Source organism: Peromyscus californicus, unplaced genomic scaffold (genome assembly GCF_007827085.1).
Source record: "Peromyscus californicus insignis strain IS unplaced genomic scaffold, ASM782708v3 Scaffold_20__1_contigs__length_68692818, whole genome shotgun sequence".
NCBI lineage: Eukaryota > Metazoa > Chordata > Mammalia > Rodentia > Cricetidae > Peromyscus > Peromyscus californicus.
The window spans coordinates 64,170,930-64,187,690 of NW_026294503.1; the positions used below are offsets into that span (position 1 = coordinate 64,170,930).

General features: G+C 48.6%; 1 protein-coding gene across 2 annotated transcripts in view; it reads right to left on the minus strand.

Annotated features, from left to right (window-relative positions):
* Nckap5l (NCK associated protein 5 like) overlaps positions 1 to 16,761 on the minus strand; it is a 38,003-nt gene that overhangs the window by 16,208 nt on the left and 5,034 nt on the right. The gene's annotated exons all lie outside the window — the stretch shown is intronic.

The following is a 16,761-nucleotide window of genomic DNA, read 5'->3' on the forward strand; positions in this document are numbered from 1 at the left end:
TGAACCCTACAGATGCAGAGGCAGGTGTCGAGTTCGTGGGGATGTACTGGATGACCTGACATTTCTTTCTTTTTTTCCCCTTTAAGATTATTTATTTATCTATACAGTGTTCTGCCTGCATGTATACCTGAACACCAGAAGAGGGCACCAGATCTCATTATAAATGGTTGTGAGCCCATGCCGGTTGCTGGGAATTGAACTCAGGACCTCTTAACCTCTGAGCTACCTCTCCAGCCCCGACTTGATGTTTCTACGCCACCCAGAGTGACAGTCTCTCCTGTAGCTCTCTGCAAGTGTTGCCCCAAGGAAGACTGAGTCATTCCCCCTGAGGGAGAAACGCCATTGTCCCCTTCACCAGAGGCATTGGCCAACTCAGGACGGAGTCTGCAGGCTTCCAAAGCAGGGAGCAAGAAGCTGTCAGCCCGTGCTGGGGACGGGCCACAGGACAAGTCCTGGACTTAAACTCGGTGCTGAGGAAAAGCAGATCTGTACTTGCGTCTCTGCCTATATGTGGGGCCAGGATGTGAGCAGAATACTTTTTTATATTTATTACATTTGTGTGTGTGTGTGTGTGTGTGAGAGAGAGAGAGAGAGAGAGAGAGAGAGAGAGAGAGAGAGAGAGAGAGAGAGAGAGAGAGAGAGAGAGAGAGAGAGAGAGAGAGAGAGAGGGAGAGAGAGAGAGAGAGAGAGAGAAAGAGAGAGAGAGAATGCCTGGGCACGTGTAACATCTCACACAGGGAGGGCAGTGGGTAACTCGTGGGAGTTGGTTCCCTCCTCCTACCATGTGGGCCTAGGTTGGCATGGGAAATGACTTTATATCCTGAGCTGCCTTGAAGGTGCTGGAGCTAAAGATTTATAAAAGAAGCTAGTGTGCCGGCACAAATTTGGAACACTTAGGAGTTTAGGTAGATGCATCATGAGTTCAAAGCCAGCCTGGGCTACATAGTGAGAGCCATTTATTCTTGAAAAATTTTAAAGATTTTTCAAAGAAACTTGCTGTGGCCCTCTAGGGAATACCAGAACGCACGAGTGACATGATCACCTCCAGCTCCAAGCCAAACTCAACAGGAACCCTCCTGATGACGGGTCGCATTAAAGCCAGCATCAGCTGTCTCTCCAGAGGCTGTACTGTGGGCTGTACTGTGTCATTGTGCCTCTGAGGCCAAGCACTCTCCTCCTCCCTGGGGGCAACCGAGGCTTGCATCCCAGGATTTCAGACATCCTCCACATGGTTTCCTAGTACATCGGAAAGGCTGGATCAGAACACTCCATGTCAACCAGGCTGGGTAGGGACGAAGCAGCTGGGTTTGGAAACTTAACTTGAACTGGAAGCTTCTGCCAGAACTGCAAACAAGAGGCCCCTCCTCTCACAAGGGCCTGATTCTCAGGAAAGTGACCTCAGCTGGAGGGAGGGAGGAAGGGCAAGCAGAGAGCTGAGGCAGCAGCAGACAGGGAAGGGGGAACTGAGGCTTACAAGTGTCTGGTCGGCCAGGTGTGTGGCTCACACCTGTCGTCTTGACACTGAGGCAGGAGGACAGCTGGGAGTTGAGGGAGTCTGAGATATGTAGTAAGACATACCACACCAGCCTGGATTAGAGTGAGACCCTGTCTTAAAAGCAAGATGAGCCGGGCGGTGGTGGCGCACACCTTTAATCCCAGCACTCGGGGGAGGCAGAGGCAGGTGGATCTCTGTGAGTTTGAGGCCAGCCTGGTCTACAAAGCGAGTTCCAGGAAAGGCGCAAAGCTACACAGAGAAACCCTGTCTCGAAAAACCAAAAAAAAAAAAAAAAAAAAAAAAGCAAGATGAATGAAAACCAAAAATAAATAAATGAAGTAAGAACTTTAAGCCCAAAGATACAGTGGCTCATGCCTGTAATCCAGGATCTGGCCATCCTGGGCTACAGGAAACCTGGCCACAAACAGATAAAGAAATGCCTGGGTAACCTGGGGACTTTTCTCAATGAATTGAGTCATGGTTACCTCTAATCAGTCATGAAACCACCCTTATCTCCCAATCCCAACACCAGGTCTGATGCACACAAAGCTCAGGGCCTTCGCCTCCCCCCTCCCCCTTAAATCTAGATGGTTAGGAAAGGCAGAAGTTCCTGCACCTCAAGAGATCTTGCCATACTGGCATTTAGTCAGCCAAGGACAGCAGAGGTCTGTGCCCCCAACCTCCTCTTCTCTAGTCAGGGCTTGGGGTTCACACACACACACACCTGGGCCATCAGCCAAGGCCTTCTGGCCCTGAGGAGCCTCTCACTTCCCAGCTGTTCCCCCAACAGTCCTCCTGGGAGAAAAGCCAGGAGCAGGCGGTGGGGTGGGATGGGCAGCTGCAGGGAGGCAGAGACTCACTTAAATAAAAGAATCCTCTGGGAAACCAACCAGCTCGGCTCCCCTGCCAGCTGCTTTCTGGAATCCCAGCCTGTCACATCCAGGACTCCACTTGCAAACAGGAACCTTCACACCCACAGCAGGCACACAGCAGGCTAGGAGCAGCCTTGGGTTGCAGAGGGTGTGAGCAGGGACAGGGGAAGACCTGAGAGTCCACTGCATCTCTAGCCCAAAGTACCTAAGGATTCCGACCAGAATTGGGAAAGAAGGCAGACGAGAGAGAGAGAGAGAGAGAGAGAGAGAGAGAGAGAGAGAGAGAGAGAGAGAGAGAGAGAGAGAGAGTGTGTGTGTGTGTGTGTGTGTGTCCTGTCAGACAACTGGTCCAGAGACTCGGTGGCCCTTCTGCAGTAACGCCTGCCGCATCCTCCCTCCAACTCCTTTTGGGGCACTCTAAGATCCTACCACAGAGGTGCAAGTTCTTCCAAACCAGGACCAGGCCTACCCTCCTGGGCAGGGCGGCATGTTATTAGCCCCCTAAGTCTTTTAGATTTCAACATTCCTCACCTCGGCTCTCAGAGCTCTGCTGTTCCCTGTCCAAGGCATAACCCAACAACAAAAATAGCAGCTGCTGGAGGTGGGGAGAGGGAAGGGGTTTCGACACAATGGGTTTATTTATAGGACCACACACCAGGGGCTCAGCAGCCAGGCAGCCTAGGCCCCACTCCCCAAAGGCCAGCCAAGAGCCAGCCCGGCCCAGCTAAGGGGATACGAAAAACCTCAGACCAGAAGGCAGGGGCATAGCCCGGCCCAGCTCTACAATTTAGCTGCTGTGTGACTTAAGGCGATCCAATCTCTCAGGAACAAGCCCTTTCCCACTACGTGGAGACTGTTCTAGAACAGTAACTCTCAAAGAGTGGCCTGGGGACCCTGAAGCTCTGTCAAGCAGTCCACAAGGTAAAAACTATTTTTATAATAAGAAGACACTGTCTACCTTAATTACTCGCCTCCTCTCCTGTCTCTAGTAGCATGTCCCAAAGAGTATGCAATGACCATGATGACAATGACGACACACTGACATGGAAGCAGATGTGATATCTCTCGGCTTTCCACCAAATCAGATGCCAGATTTGCAAAAATTGACAACACTGACATCCCCTCTTTTGTTACAGAATATATAACTATTTTCATAAAATATGTTATCACTTTTATTATTTCTTAAATTTTTATTTTACTTTGATTTTTTATTATTATTATTATTATTATTATTATTATTATTATTATTGAGACAGCTCTCACTATATAGCCCTGGCTGGGTGGTGTTGTGGAATATTAGTTTAACTACGCAAATATGTGTTACATTTGTTTATGTTGCAGAATATTACGTTAACTGTGTAAAGGTGTGTTACTTTTCTTTATGTTGCATTTGTTTAATTATGAGAAGATGTGTTGCATCTGTTCCACCTTGCCTGCCTAAGGCACCTGATTGGGCAGATAAAAAGCTCAACGGCCAATAGCTAGGCAGGAGAGGGATAGGCGGGGCTGGTGAGCAGAGAGGATAGATAGGAGGAGACAGCTAGGCTCTTAAGGCTCGGGAGAAGGAAGAATGAGGAGAGAACAAGGGAGCTGCTAGCCAGGCAGGCGCCAGCCCGCCACAGAGAAGCAGCGAAAGACAGACAGACAGAAGTAAGGAAGGTGACAAGCCCGGAGGCAAAGGAAACAGGTTAATTTAAGTTAGAAGAGCTAGCTGGAAATAAGCTAAGCTAAGGCCGAGCATTCAAAACTAAATTTCTGTGTCATGATTTAGGAGCTGGCTGGTGGCCCAAATGAAAAAGCCTGGTACAGGGTGGAACTTGCTATAGAGACCAGGCTGGCCTTGAACTCAGAGATCTGTCTGCTTCTGCCTCTTGATTACCCGGATTAAGGGCCCAGATAGGTTTTATTTACTTATTTATTTTGGTTTCTCGAGACAGGGTTTCTCTGTGTAGCCTTGGCTGTCCTGGAACTCACACTGTAGGCCAGATTTGCCTGCCTCTGCCTCCCGAGTGCTGGGATTAAAGGTGTGTGCCACCACCGCCGAGCGCAGGTAGGTTTTTATTATTATTATTATTACTATTTTATTATTGTTCTCTTCTCTCTCTCTCTCTCTCTCTGCATGATAGAAGAGGGCATTGGATCTCATTACAGATGGTTGTGAGCCATCATGTAGGTGCTGGGAATTGAACTCAGGCTTCTGGAAGGGCAGCCAGTGCTCTTAACTGCTGAGCCATCTCTCCAGCCCCCACTCACCTTATTTTTAAGTGAATGAAATATTTAACACTCTTAGTTCTAACCCAGCACTGGAAGGCTAGCAGGAGGGCAGAGTGGGCTCTTTCCTGCTGCTTCCTGGCTACCACATCTCTATCCTGCCCCAAGTCTAAAGCAACGGTTTGAATGAAGCATGTAAACTACAGACTAAATCAGTCTTCCCTTAAAAAAGAAAAAGGCAGAGAGCTCACACACCGAACGGCTGGAGAAGCACATCTGGCTGTTGGTCTCATTCTGTCTTGGCAGTGCTGGAGATCAAACCCAGGGGTGAGCACTCTGCCAGCCAGGCTACTGCACAGTCATCACCTCCAGAACAGAGCCACCCAGGATTGAGAGGAAACGTTCAGTTTATCATGTTACCACTACCTACAGGTGGGAATGATGGCTAACCTGAGAAATTAAGTTCTATGTATCTATTCATCTATCTATCCATCTATCATATCTCTCTATCATCTATAATTTATCAATTATCTATCTCTAATCTATCCATTCATCATATGGATCATATCTATCCACCCATCCATCTTATCTATCATCTATCTAACTATAATCTGTCTGTATTTATCCATCCATCATCCATCTATCATCTATCCATCCATCTATCATATCTATCTAATCTATTCATCCATCATATGGATCATATCCATCCATCATCCATCCATCCATCCATCCATCCATCCATCCATCCATCCATCTATCTATCTATGTATCTATCTATCTATCCTATTCATCCACCATATGGATCATATCCATCTATCATCTATCCATCCATCCATCCATCCCATCCATCCACCCCTCCACCCCACCCCCCACCTACCATTTTACGGTGGCTAAGGCTGGCCTGAACTCCTGCTCTCCCACTTCCCTAGTCGAGATTCCAGGGATTCACAAGGGCCAGATTGAAACAGCTTTTTGTTGTTGTTGTGTTTTGTTTTGTTTTGTGTTTCGAGACAGGGTTTCTCTATGTAGTTTTGGTGCCTGTCCTCGGTCTCACTCTGTGGACCAGGCTGGGCTTGAACTCACAGAGATCCACCTGCCTCTGCCTCCCAAGTGCTGGGATTAAAGGCGTGCGCCACTGCCGTCCAGGCTTGAACCAGTTTTGAAGAGCCAAGCTCCTGTCCCATCCCATGTCCCCAGAGGGTTAAGAAGCCAGCAGCAGGAGTCCCCTCTAATTTCATGCCGGGACATTTTTTCTAGTCCTATAAGAATCTTCTCACCAGGCATGGTGGTGCACATCTTTAATCCCAGGGCTCCAGAGGCAGAGAGGCAGGAGGGTTGGTCTCTATGAGCTCATGGCTAGCCTGGTCTACATACTGAGTTCCAGCCCCTGAGGGCTACATGGTAAGACCCTCAAAAGGAATCCTCCCTACCTACTCATCCCCTAGAGTAAGCAGTAAAAGCTGAGTCCCTCGGACCAAAAGAGCTAAGCTGCAGTGAAGACTCCCAGCGGAGAAAAGCTGCAAAGAAGACTCAGACCAGAGCGGCTTCCAGGAAGAAGCAGCGGACAGCCCAGGCGCCTGGAGAGGGTTAAAACCCTGGGGCACCTGGAAGGGACGCTCTCCAACCTTCCAAGCTGCCCACAGGCTGTGCAGTGTGCTCCAGGTCCCCAGCTTTGGGAGCTGTCACTCATGCTAGAGTCACTTCCGTGACAGAGCTGTCTGTGAGTCATTTCTGCTCCTGTAAGTGACCCCAATAAAACTGAATGGTTCGCCAAGCTGGGCTTTGGTGGTATCCATACTCTGGTCCATTGTGGGTTCCCTATCTGGGGTGAGTAGATGTGTGTTGTGTCTCTCCAGAAAAAGTTTTGTCACACAACACCAAGTTTCTCAAAAGCAAAATAAAACAAAACAAAAAACCCCAAAACCAAGAAAACAAAACCAAACGAAACACCACAAAGAACAAAACCAAAACTATCCGAAGTGCCTCTCACTTCTGTACGCAGGTCCTGAGTAGCAGCGTCACCACAACAGCACATCCAGCCAGCATTGTCTCTGGGCACTTCCTCCTGCATTTCCTCCACCAAGCCTGGCAGCAGAACTCATCCATACCGTCCACCACTCACAGTGTACGCGCTGGGCACGGTGGCACACCATCTCGGCACGCTCAGATGAGGGTGGCGCAGATGAGGGGATCTCACGCTGAAGGCCAGCCTGGGATACTTGGGCCCTTGCCTCAGAGGACATCCACAGAAAAGGACAGACAACTCAACAGGTTTCCCTTACTCGGGTAAGCGCACCAAGCACACCCACTTGAGGACATTCTTGTCTTTCTCCTTAGCAGCTCCCGCAGTCTAGCCCTAGGGCACCACGGTCTGTCTCCTGTCTCCATGCTCTCTTTATTCTGGGCGCTGTGCTGGAATGGAGTCACACAGCAAGTGGCCTGTTGTGACTGGCTCCTTTCACCCTGTTTACAGTGTGTTCAGAGTTCACCCATGTTGTAAGCTTTATTGCTGTAAACGCTTTATGGCCGAGTCTGTGTGCACAGCCCACGTTCTGTTTATCTGCTCACCTGAAGGTGAGCACTGGGGCTGTCTCCGCCTCTTGCCTGGTAGGAATCGTATCATCTAGGGGCACGTTTGTGTATGGCTGCCGTTTCCAGGTCTCTTAGTGATCTATGGAGATGCTGGGCCACAGGACCCAGGTCTAGCTGTTCCAGGAAACACCAGACTGTCTTTCAAAGCAGACACAGTGTTGACATTGCACAAAGGATGAGGGCTGCAGTTTCTTCACACCCTCACCTCTTGTTACCTCGTTTTCGACAGTGTGAACTGGTGTTGTCTCACTGTGGTTTTGTTTTGTAGCTCTGGCTGGCCTGGAACTTGCTATGTAGACCCTGGCTTTGAATTCACAACAGATCCTCCTGCCTCTGCCTTCTGAGTGCTAGGACTAAATATGCATTCCACCATACCAGTTCTTCCTTGTGGTTCTGGTTTATAAATCCCAGGTGATCTACAATGTTGGCCATTTTTTAGCCAGCCCCCACCCCCGCCGCTGAGATTTAATTTCTTTTTATTTTACGTATGTGGGTATTTTCCCTACATGTTAAGTCTGTATATCATTGTGCAACGCCCGGGGAGGTCAGAAGAGTTGAATCCTCTGGAATAGGAGTTACAAGTGGTTGTGAGCCACCATGTGGGTGCTGGTGACTGAATCTGGGTCCTCTGGAAGAGCAGCCAGTGACAGCTGAGCCATCTTTCTGCCCCCCCCCCCCCATTTTTAAAGTTTTACTTGGAGAAGTGTTTATTTGATCCTCTGTACATTTTCAAACTGGGTTTTCTAGACATCAGTGTTTACATGTCCTAGAGACAAACTCCTTAGGACCTATGGTTTGTAAATATTTCACCCCATTCTGTGGGAGAACAGTTATTTCCTTAAGGGGGGTCATTTTGATCTTGGACTTTTCTCAGCTTTCCAACTTCTCATATTATTCTGTGCGTGTGTTTGTGTGTCTATTTAAAATATATAGTAGCATGTTACCACTTGTATGGTTTTCTTTAGCAGAACAATTTTTAGACTATGAAATCACAGGATTTATTCACATCATACCAGCTTTCCTACTGCTCTCCCAGAATCCCACATGACAGTCAGTCACCAGGTCACGGCAGCTCTTTAAGTCTTGCCCCACCTTTCAGGACCTGGATACTTCGGAAGGGAACTGGAACGTTTTGGAGACTATCTGCCTAACTTGGGTTTGCATGATGCTAACTCTTGCTGATCAAGCTGGCTATGCTGGGAAGGGCTAGCAGACAGCGCCTCTCAGCGTGTGCTCACTTCAGGAGGGGGTGCTCTAACTGGGGTCTCTGGGCAAGGTGGGAGTCACCTGCAGTGTCTACTGCACATGCACAGTGACTGGTTTTCCATTTGTTCTTGGATGTAATCCCTAGCAAGATAATAATAATAATAATAATAATAATAATAACAATAATAACGCTTGGTTCAGCCTGGCATTGAACCCCTTTGATCCTGAGTCAGAGGCAGGCAATCACATTTGAGTTTGCAGCCAGCCTGGTCTACATAGTAAGTACAGGCTAGCCAAGGCTACATAGTAAGACTCTCCAAAAAAACAAATATCTGAACTCAAACAAAACAAACTATATTTTCTCTTTACAATTAATATTATGGAAGGCAATACGTTAAGATTATACAACCATTCTGCTTCTCATATTTCCATATTGATGATTCTAGGATTCATCAATCGATCTTGCTTATGGGAAGTGCTATGATTCAATTTCCCTCACCCCTTGTACATTCATTAACTGGAAGTTCTTCCGTAAGGAAAAGTTGACCCCCATCTCCACTTATTTAATTATATACTTCTGTTATGGGGATTAATTAAGTTTTGTTTTTTTGTTTTATAATCCAGTAGTACATCACTATTTCACTGCTCAGACTCCAGCTTGCTACTGAGTTTCGGGTTTTCTCTCATGTCCTTTCGAAATGCCCCGCCCCGCCAGCATGTCCTTACTTTCTGGCTGGGAATATAGCTGAGTGGCTGAGGTGCTCACTTAGTCTGCACCAGGCCCTGGATTCAATTTCCAGCATTGTGGAAGAGAACATAACAAAACCAAAAAGCTCTCAGCTCCTGCCCAGGCCTGGGTGACTCCCTCCAACCCTGTAACAGGTCACCTGGATGGACACGATGCTGGGCTCTCGGGCACTTCACTCAGAGCTAGACGAGCTCTTCTTGGATTTCGTGGACTCTGCAGTCCAGTAAGGGATGTAACATACACACGTATGAAAGCCAGCAGCATTCTATAATGTGGCATAGGAAATAAGTTAAGGGCAGTGAGACGCTCGCTGAGTAGACAGCACTGGCTGAGTAACCTGATGACCTGAGCTCAGTCCCAGGAAACTAAGTAAGAAGAGATGGATCTCTGTACACTCCGGGCCAGCCAGGGGCACCCATCGAGACTCTGTCTCAACCCCTCACCCCCCAAAGGTTCAAACCTCATAAACTCATTAAAAAAAAAAAAAAGTTTAAATCTTAAAAAAAAAGTTAAGGGTGCTGGAAAGATGGCTCAGTGGTTAAGAGCACTGGTTGCTCTTCCAGAGGACCTGGGTTCAATTCCCAGAACCACATGTCAGCTCACAACTGTCTGTAACTCCAGTTCCAGGGGATCTGACACCCTCTTCTACCCTCTGAGGGCACCAGGCCAGCAGGTAGTACACAGACATACAGGCAGGCAAACACCATACAATTAAAATAAAATGGTAACCACGAAACAGTAAAATACTTCGGAATAAACCAAAGAAGATACAAGACCTCTCCACAGAAACCTGTAAACTGATGAAGGAAACTGAAGAAAAGACAACTAAACGCAAAGACAGCGTATGTCCATGGACTGCACTGCTGGACTCTCCAGGCTAGTCAGCGATCTACAAATTCATTGCAACCCCTATCAAAACCCCAATGGTAATTTTCACAGAAACAGAAAAAAAGGTCAATGTCTGTGTGAAACCATAAAAGACTGAGTAGACAAGGCAATCTTGAGCAAAAAGAACCAAACCGGAGGCCTAACTGAAAATTCTCCTCCAAAGCTACAGCAGTCAACGCAGGATGGTGTGAAAGCCCCACAGAACTCTGTGGGCAAGGAGTCTGGGGATCACGGTGCCTCAAACCAAAGTAAGATCAGGTAAATGGGATCCTATTAAACCAAAAAGCTGCACGCCAACTGACTGACGAGCCGATTAGCAACGTGAGGAGATAACTTCCAGTGGGGAAATGCTTGTGAACCACACACTCGACAGGTTAACACCAGAAGTGTACGTGCTGGAGAGGCGGCTCAGTGCTTAGGATGGCGGCCTGTTCCTCCAGAGGACCTGGATTCGATTCCCAGCACCGACATGGATGCTCACAACTATCTGTAACTCCAATTTCAGGGGATGTGACAGCTGGCCTCTTTGGTCACCAGGTAGGTATACAGTGGCACACAGAGAAGATATGCAGGCAAAACACCCATAAATATATAAAAAAATAAAACCATTAAAGATATATGAAGAACTCAAAGTAAACAAATATGCCCTAATTTAAAAGTGGGTAAAGGCGCTGGCCACAAAGCCTAATGACCAGAGTTCAATCCTGAGAACACAAATGAATAAATGTTAGAAAAAAAAAATTAAATGGACAAAGGACCTGAAATGGCATTTCTCAAAAGATGTTCAAATGGCCAATAAATGTATAAATAATGTTCGCCATCACTAACCATCAGGGAATAGAAATCAAAACACAATGAGATATCACCTCCTACTTATTACAATAGCTTTATCAAAAGGTGAAAGAGAACACGTGTTGGTCAAGACCCAGAGAAGAGGGAGTGTGGCTGGCAGGAGTGTGAACTAGTACAGTGCTTACTGGAAGCCATACAGAGGCCCTTCAAAACACCCACATAGAAACACCCCATCCCCAGCAATCAGCCGAAGGACATGAAACCAGCGGGCAAAGCTATCTGCACCCGTGTTGACTGCACATTATGACAATAGCCTGACACGGAATCAGCGTCCTAAGATGAACAACAAACCAATCGAGACCCCAAACACGCCGGAATACTATTCAGCCTTTTTTTTTTTTTTTTTTGGTTTTTCGAGACAGGGTTTCTCTGTGTAGCTTTGCGCCTTTCCTGGAACTCGATTTGGAGACCAGGCTGGCCCTCGAACTCACAGAGATCCACCTGGCTCTGCCTCCCGAGTGCTGGGATTAAAGGATACTATTCAGTCTTAAAAATGAAGGAAATCTTGTCATTTGCCACATGAAGAATCTGGAGGACGTTATGTTAAACAAGTCAGGTCCACAAACGTACCTACTGTGTGCTCTCCTTTATATGTGAGATCGGAAAAAGTGGACCATGTAGTTTCAGAGTAAAATGGCAGTTCCCAGGGGCTGGGGCTTGAGGATGGGACAGCACTGGTCAAGCTACAGTTACATAGGAGACCATGCATACGCTAATTAGCTTGACTTAGTGACTCTGAAAACATGCCAAGCTACCATGTTGAGCTGGGCCTGGTGGCACAGACCTGTAATCTCAGCTATTCAGGAGGTTGAGGCAGGAGGATCTGAAGTCCAAAGCCATTCTGAGCTGTAGACTGAGGCTATGGCTAGCCTGGGTACCTTGGTAAAGCCCTAGGTTCAATCCCCAGTACTACTACAACAAACAACAAAACCCAAACAACAAAAAATACACTGCGAGCCAGGCGTGGTGGCACACGCCTTTAATCCCAGCACTCGGGAGCCAGAGGCAGGCGGATCTCTGTGAGTTCGAGGCCAGCCTGGTCTACAGGACAGCCAGAGCTACACAGAGAAGCCCTGTCTAGAAAAACAAAAGACAAAGGTTGTGCCTTCCACCCCAAATGTGCGTACTTTTCATTGGTTGATTTGCTCCCTCTGCAGAGGCAGTGTGCACACGGAGAAAGGATGCAGGAACTTGGGCTGCAGGTATGAACCGAACAACTCCGCACAGTGGATCTGAGGGCGCCCAGAGTCGAGTGTTCCTCAGCTCTGATCTAGGGTGGACACTCTTCTCTCATCCCTGGGTAGGAGTCCGTATACTGGACACGGGATGGGGAGACCGCAAGAGTGTTAGCTGCAGTTCCCTCAAGAGGACCTGTGTTTGGATCCCCAATACACGAATACAAGCCAGGCATGGCCACCTCTGCTTGTAACCCCAGCACTGGGAGAGTAGAGACAGCTGGATCCCAGGAGCCCGCTGGCTTCAGGTTCATGAGAGAACATGTCTCAAGGGAAGGAGGCAGAAAGTGACAGAACACAACACCAGTGTCACCTTCTGCCCTAGGAACACGCACCTGCACACACAAGCATGCGCCAAACACACATTTAAAAGGGGGTGAGGGGATCCTGGGTGTAATCAGAGACCCATGCTGGGGCTTTCGGGAAGGCCAGAGACAGAGGCCTGCGGAGGGGACAGTGGAGGCGACTGCTGGGCTGGTTCAGGCTCACCTACAGTCCCAGAAAGCTGGTCCGGGAGCCTTCCAGTTCCACAGGCTTAACCCCAGTACCCACTCCTCCAAGCTCTGTACCAGGATTTCTTTGAAACAGAAACAGGCTCTGGCCGGCCTTCTGCACCCAGGTAGCTCCAGTGGGTCAAGCCCAGATGTCCCCTTCTAAGCTGGCAGTTTGGACCTGGAGGGGACTGTAGGTCCACTTCACCGACAGGCTCCCACTCTCTGCTCTTTCTCATCTGCCTGCACATGGAAGTGTGATTTCTGGATTCTGGTTCTGGCTAGAGCCTGACCCCACCCCCAGAAGAGACTGAAAAAGGCCATGAACACCTCTGGGCCTCAATTTTATTCTCTGTAAAATGGGAGTGAGCCCTCTTTGACATCTCTGCCAGCTGGGTACAGAGGGATGGTATCGTGGAAGGGGCTGTGGTTGGGCAGAACCTCCCGGCCACAAAGGATGGTAGTGTGGTTTGTGTGTCACTCATGGTGCCTTTGGGAACTAGCGGCCGGCTTTGATGTTGCCGTTCTCAAGGCCTGAAGGCTTCCCAGGGAAGTAGTGGGGGAGGAGAGGAAAGGGACCGCAGAGGGCAGAGGCAAGAGTGTTGGCCGCCTTCTGGGGAGAGGGCACAGGAAGTGAGGTGCTGTCTACAGAGGAAATGAGAAGCGAGCACCCCCAAACTTCCCATCAGCAGCAGGGAGGGGGAGCAGGTTTTAGCTTTAGCAGGGCTGTGGGCCCAGGGTGGGGGAGAAAAGACGGAGCACCATTAGCACCATCTGGCAGAGTCTCCGTCTTGGACAGAGGAAGTCAAGGGCCTAGGACGTCCCCACACTTGGGAAGTGGAGAGAACAGAACCACTGAGCCAGGCTGTGAAAGCCAGAGCTCCAGCTCACGTGGTGTGGATCTGCAGCCTTGGCCAGCCGCCTGCTTCCAGCAGTGCCCAGCCACACAGCTCGGCACGCGCCTCCGCTCACACAAATGCGTACCAAGCTGGGGCAGGTCCTGCGAGTACTCACTTTTTTCTTTAAGGTCGACAGATTTGTAGTGATTTATGGGGCACGGTATCCTAATTACATGTATACAGTAAGTGACAATCACATCAGGGCTGCACGCGGCCTTTCCTAGCGCCCTTGTCACAGCTGCATTTTACAGCTGTTTAGTCGCTTGGTAAGTGTGGGCTGTCTTGATAGGAAGTTCTAGAATATCTGCTGGCTTCATGAGTGGCCTTGCACAGCTTAAAAATTCCTCCGCAGCTGGTTTGGACATGAATCCCAGCATCTGAGTGAAGATCAGCGTTTGGCCGATGAATTCTGACAGTGATTTGTAATCAAGTGCGGGAACCTGAGGGGGGTGCTCTGGCTCTAACATCTGTAAACCACTCCCCACAACATTGTCAGTTTCAGGGTGAGAGTATAAGAAGTGGGGGTCACCGAGAGGTGACGAGGTTAGGGGTGGTGTCCTTGAGGATGAAATCAGTGCCCTTACAAGAGAGGCTACGCACTGGTAGTGGTAGCTCATGCCTGTAATCTCAATACTCAGGGGGCTGAGAGAGAACGATTACCAAAGTTCAGGTTCAAGGTCAGCCTGGAATACAGTGAGTTCTGTTTTGAACAAGAACAAAAACAAAACACAGAGGCCTTAATTACAGCCTGGCTCCTCAGGCCTCTTTCATCTGTCTAACTCCTGGAGGAACCTCTAGACGCTTTCTAGCCCACGAGAATACAATGAGAAGGCTTTATCTCTGAACCGGAAATCTGTCCTTTGCAGACACCGAGTGTTTGTCACATGCTTGGTCCTGTACCCCTCAGCCTCTACAGCTGTCAGAAAGAACATCTGAAGTCATGTGACTTTGCTACAAGCAGCCTGCAGCCAGAGCGTGGGGAACCCTCTAACACTCAGGGTTGCCAACCAGTAAGAGAACAGACGGACAGGGTAGGTGAGGGGTAAAGAGAATCCACGCGTGTGTTTGTCTGCTCTTGTATAAAGAAACTCTGCAGGGGCAAGCATGCCTGTGACACACGCCTGTAACCCTAGCACTGGAAAAGCTGAGGCAGGAGGCTTCTATTTGCAGATCAGGCTGGCGGGCTACACAGTGAGAGGCGTAGCTCAGTGGTAGGGGGTTTGCCGAGCACACACCAGGTACTGGGTTGGATCCTCAGCAAAGACAAAACAGCTGGATGCTTAAGTGAGAAACTAGTAAGATGTTATCCAGGAGAAGGGCATGAAGACGGGGGATGAGTTCTCACTGCACGCCTTTTTAAAAACGAGTTTGATTTTTCAACTTTGTGAAAAAAAAATCGAGTGAAGAATTAAACTCTAGGCTGCACATGTGGTAATGGTGCACACCTTTAATCCCAGCACTCGGGAGGCAGAGGCTCAGGGATCTCTGTGAGTTCAAGGTCAGTCTGGTCTACAGACTGAGTTTCAGAACAGCCAGGGCTACACAGAGAAACCCTGTCTCAAAAACCTAAAACCAAAACCAAACAACATCTTCCACCAACGCCCCTCCCCCCAAAAAAACAACCAAACAAAAAAACAACAAAACAAAATTCTAAGCTTCAAGCATAACATACACCTCTCATGCTGTGACCCCAGTACAGGGCTACAGAACACCTTGCTCTAAAATACAATTTTTTTTTTTGAGACAGAGTTTTACTATGTAGGACCATTATGTAGGGCAAGCTGGCCTCAAACTCACAGGGTGCTGGGATTAAAGGCATGTACCACCATGCCTGACTAAAATAACTTTTTTTTTTTTTTTTTTTTTTTGGTTTTTCGAGACAGGGTTTCTCTGTGTAGCTTTGCGCCTTTTCCTGGAACTCACTTGGTAGTCCAGGCTGGCCTCGAACTCACAGAGATCCGCCTGGCTCTGCCTCCCGAGTGCTGGGATTAAAGGCGTGCGCCACCACCGCCCGGCTAAAATAACTTTTGAAATATATAAGGAGTCTGGGGTTGGGTGCATGCCTTTAATCTCAGCATCTGGGAGGCAGAGGCAGACAGATCTCTTAAATTCAAGGCCAGCATCGCCTACAGAGAGTTACAGGACAGTCAGGGCTACATAGAGGGACCCTGTCTCGAGGAGTCAGTGGATGTACAAGGGTAGTACAACCCTTGTCTGGGCTATGTCCTTAAGGCCTGGGTCCCGTCACTCCCAAAATACAATTCCTATAAGCGGAGTGGCTCACACCTGTAATCCACTGCTTGGGAGGCTGAAGAATGACTACAAATTTGAAGCCATTCTGGGTAACATAGTGAGTTCCAGGAGGCCAGTCTGAGCTACAGAGTAAGCACTTCTTTCAAAAAAACAAAAACAATTAAAAAACAAACTACTTGACCAAGTGCCATTCTGAGGGAGTCTTGCTGGCATCACAGGCCTGTACCATCACTATGGGCTAGCCAAGTTTGCTCTAAAGCGTCTCCCAGCTGTGCCCATCCACAGTCCTGCACGAATAAGCAGAGCAAACATCCCAGGAGCAGGTGAGGCAGCCTGGCCAGATGTGTGTGTGTGTGGACTCTGACCATGCGTACCAACGTCTTGGCTCCGTTTCTTCTCCGGGGTAAGAGAGGCTGCTGTGTCCCCAGTCTGTGGTGAGGGCACAGCAGCAGTACTACTCAGAAAGTGGCGAGAGCTATGTGCCATCTAGACCAGCAGTCCTCACCTGGGGGTCGCGACCCCTTTGGGGGAGGGGTCAAACGGCCCTTTCACAGGGGTTGCATATCAGATGTTTACATTAAGGTTCATAACAGTAGCAAAATTACAGTTGTGGGGTAGAAATAGGAATAATTTATGATCGGGCGTCACCACAACACGAGGAACTGTTTTAAAGGGTCGCAGAATTAGGAAGGTTGGGAACCACTAATCTAGATCCTTGGGAAGAAGCAAAGTCTCAGTCAGACAGCAGGATAAGCAGACCACCCTCCAATCCACACACAACTTGGGTACTAAGAGGTATGAGGTTGATCCAGGGGAGACTTTTAAGTCAGGTGGGAATAACATAGGCAAATGACTGCTAGAAATGCCCAGGGCTGCTGTGGCAATTTCTACAGGGATGTCTCAACACATCCCTGCACAAAAAGGACCAATTACAGCCCCTACCTCAATCCAGCTGGTGTAAAGTGAATCAGCCTTTGGAAATTTAGCCCCCGTGAACCCCAGGACCACACCCCCAGGGG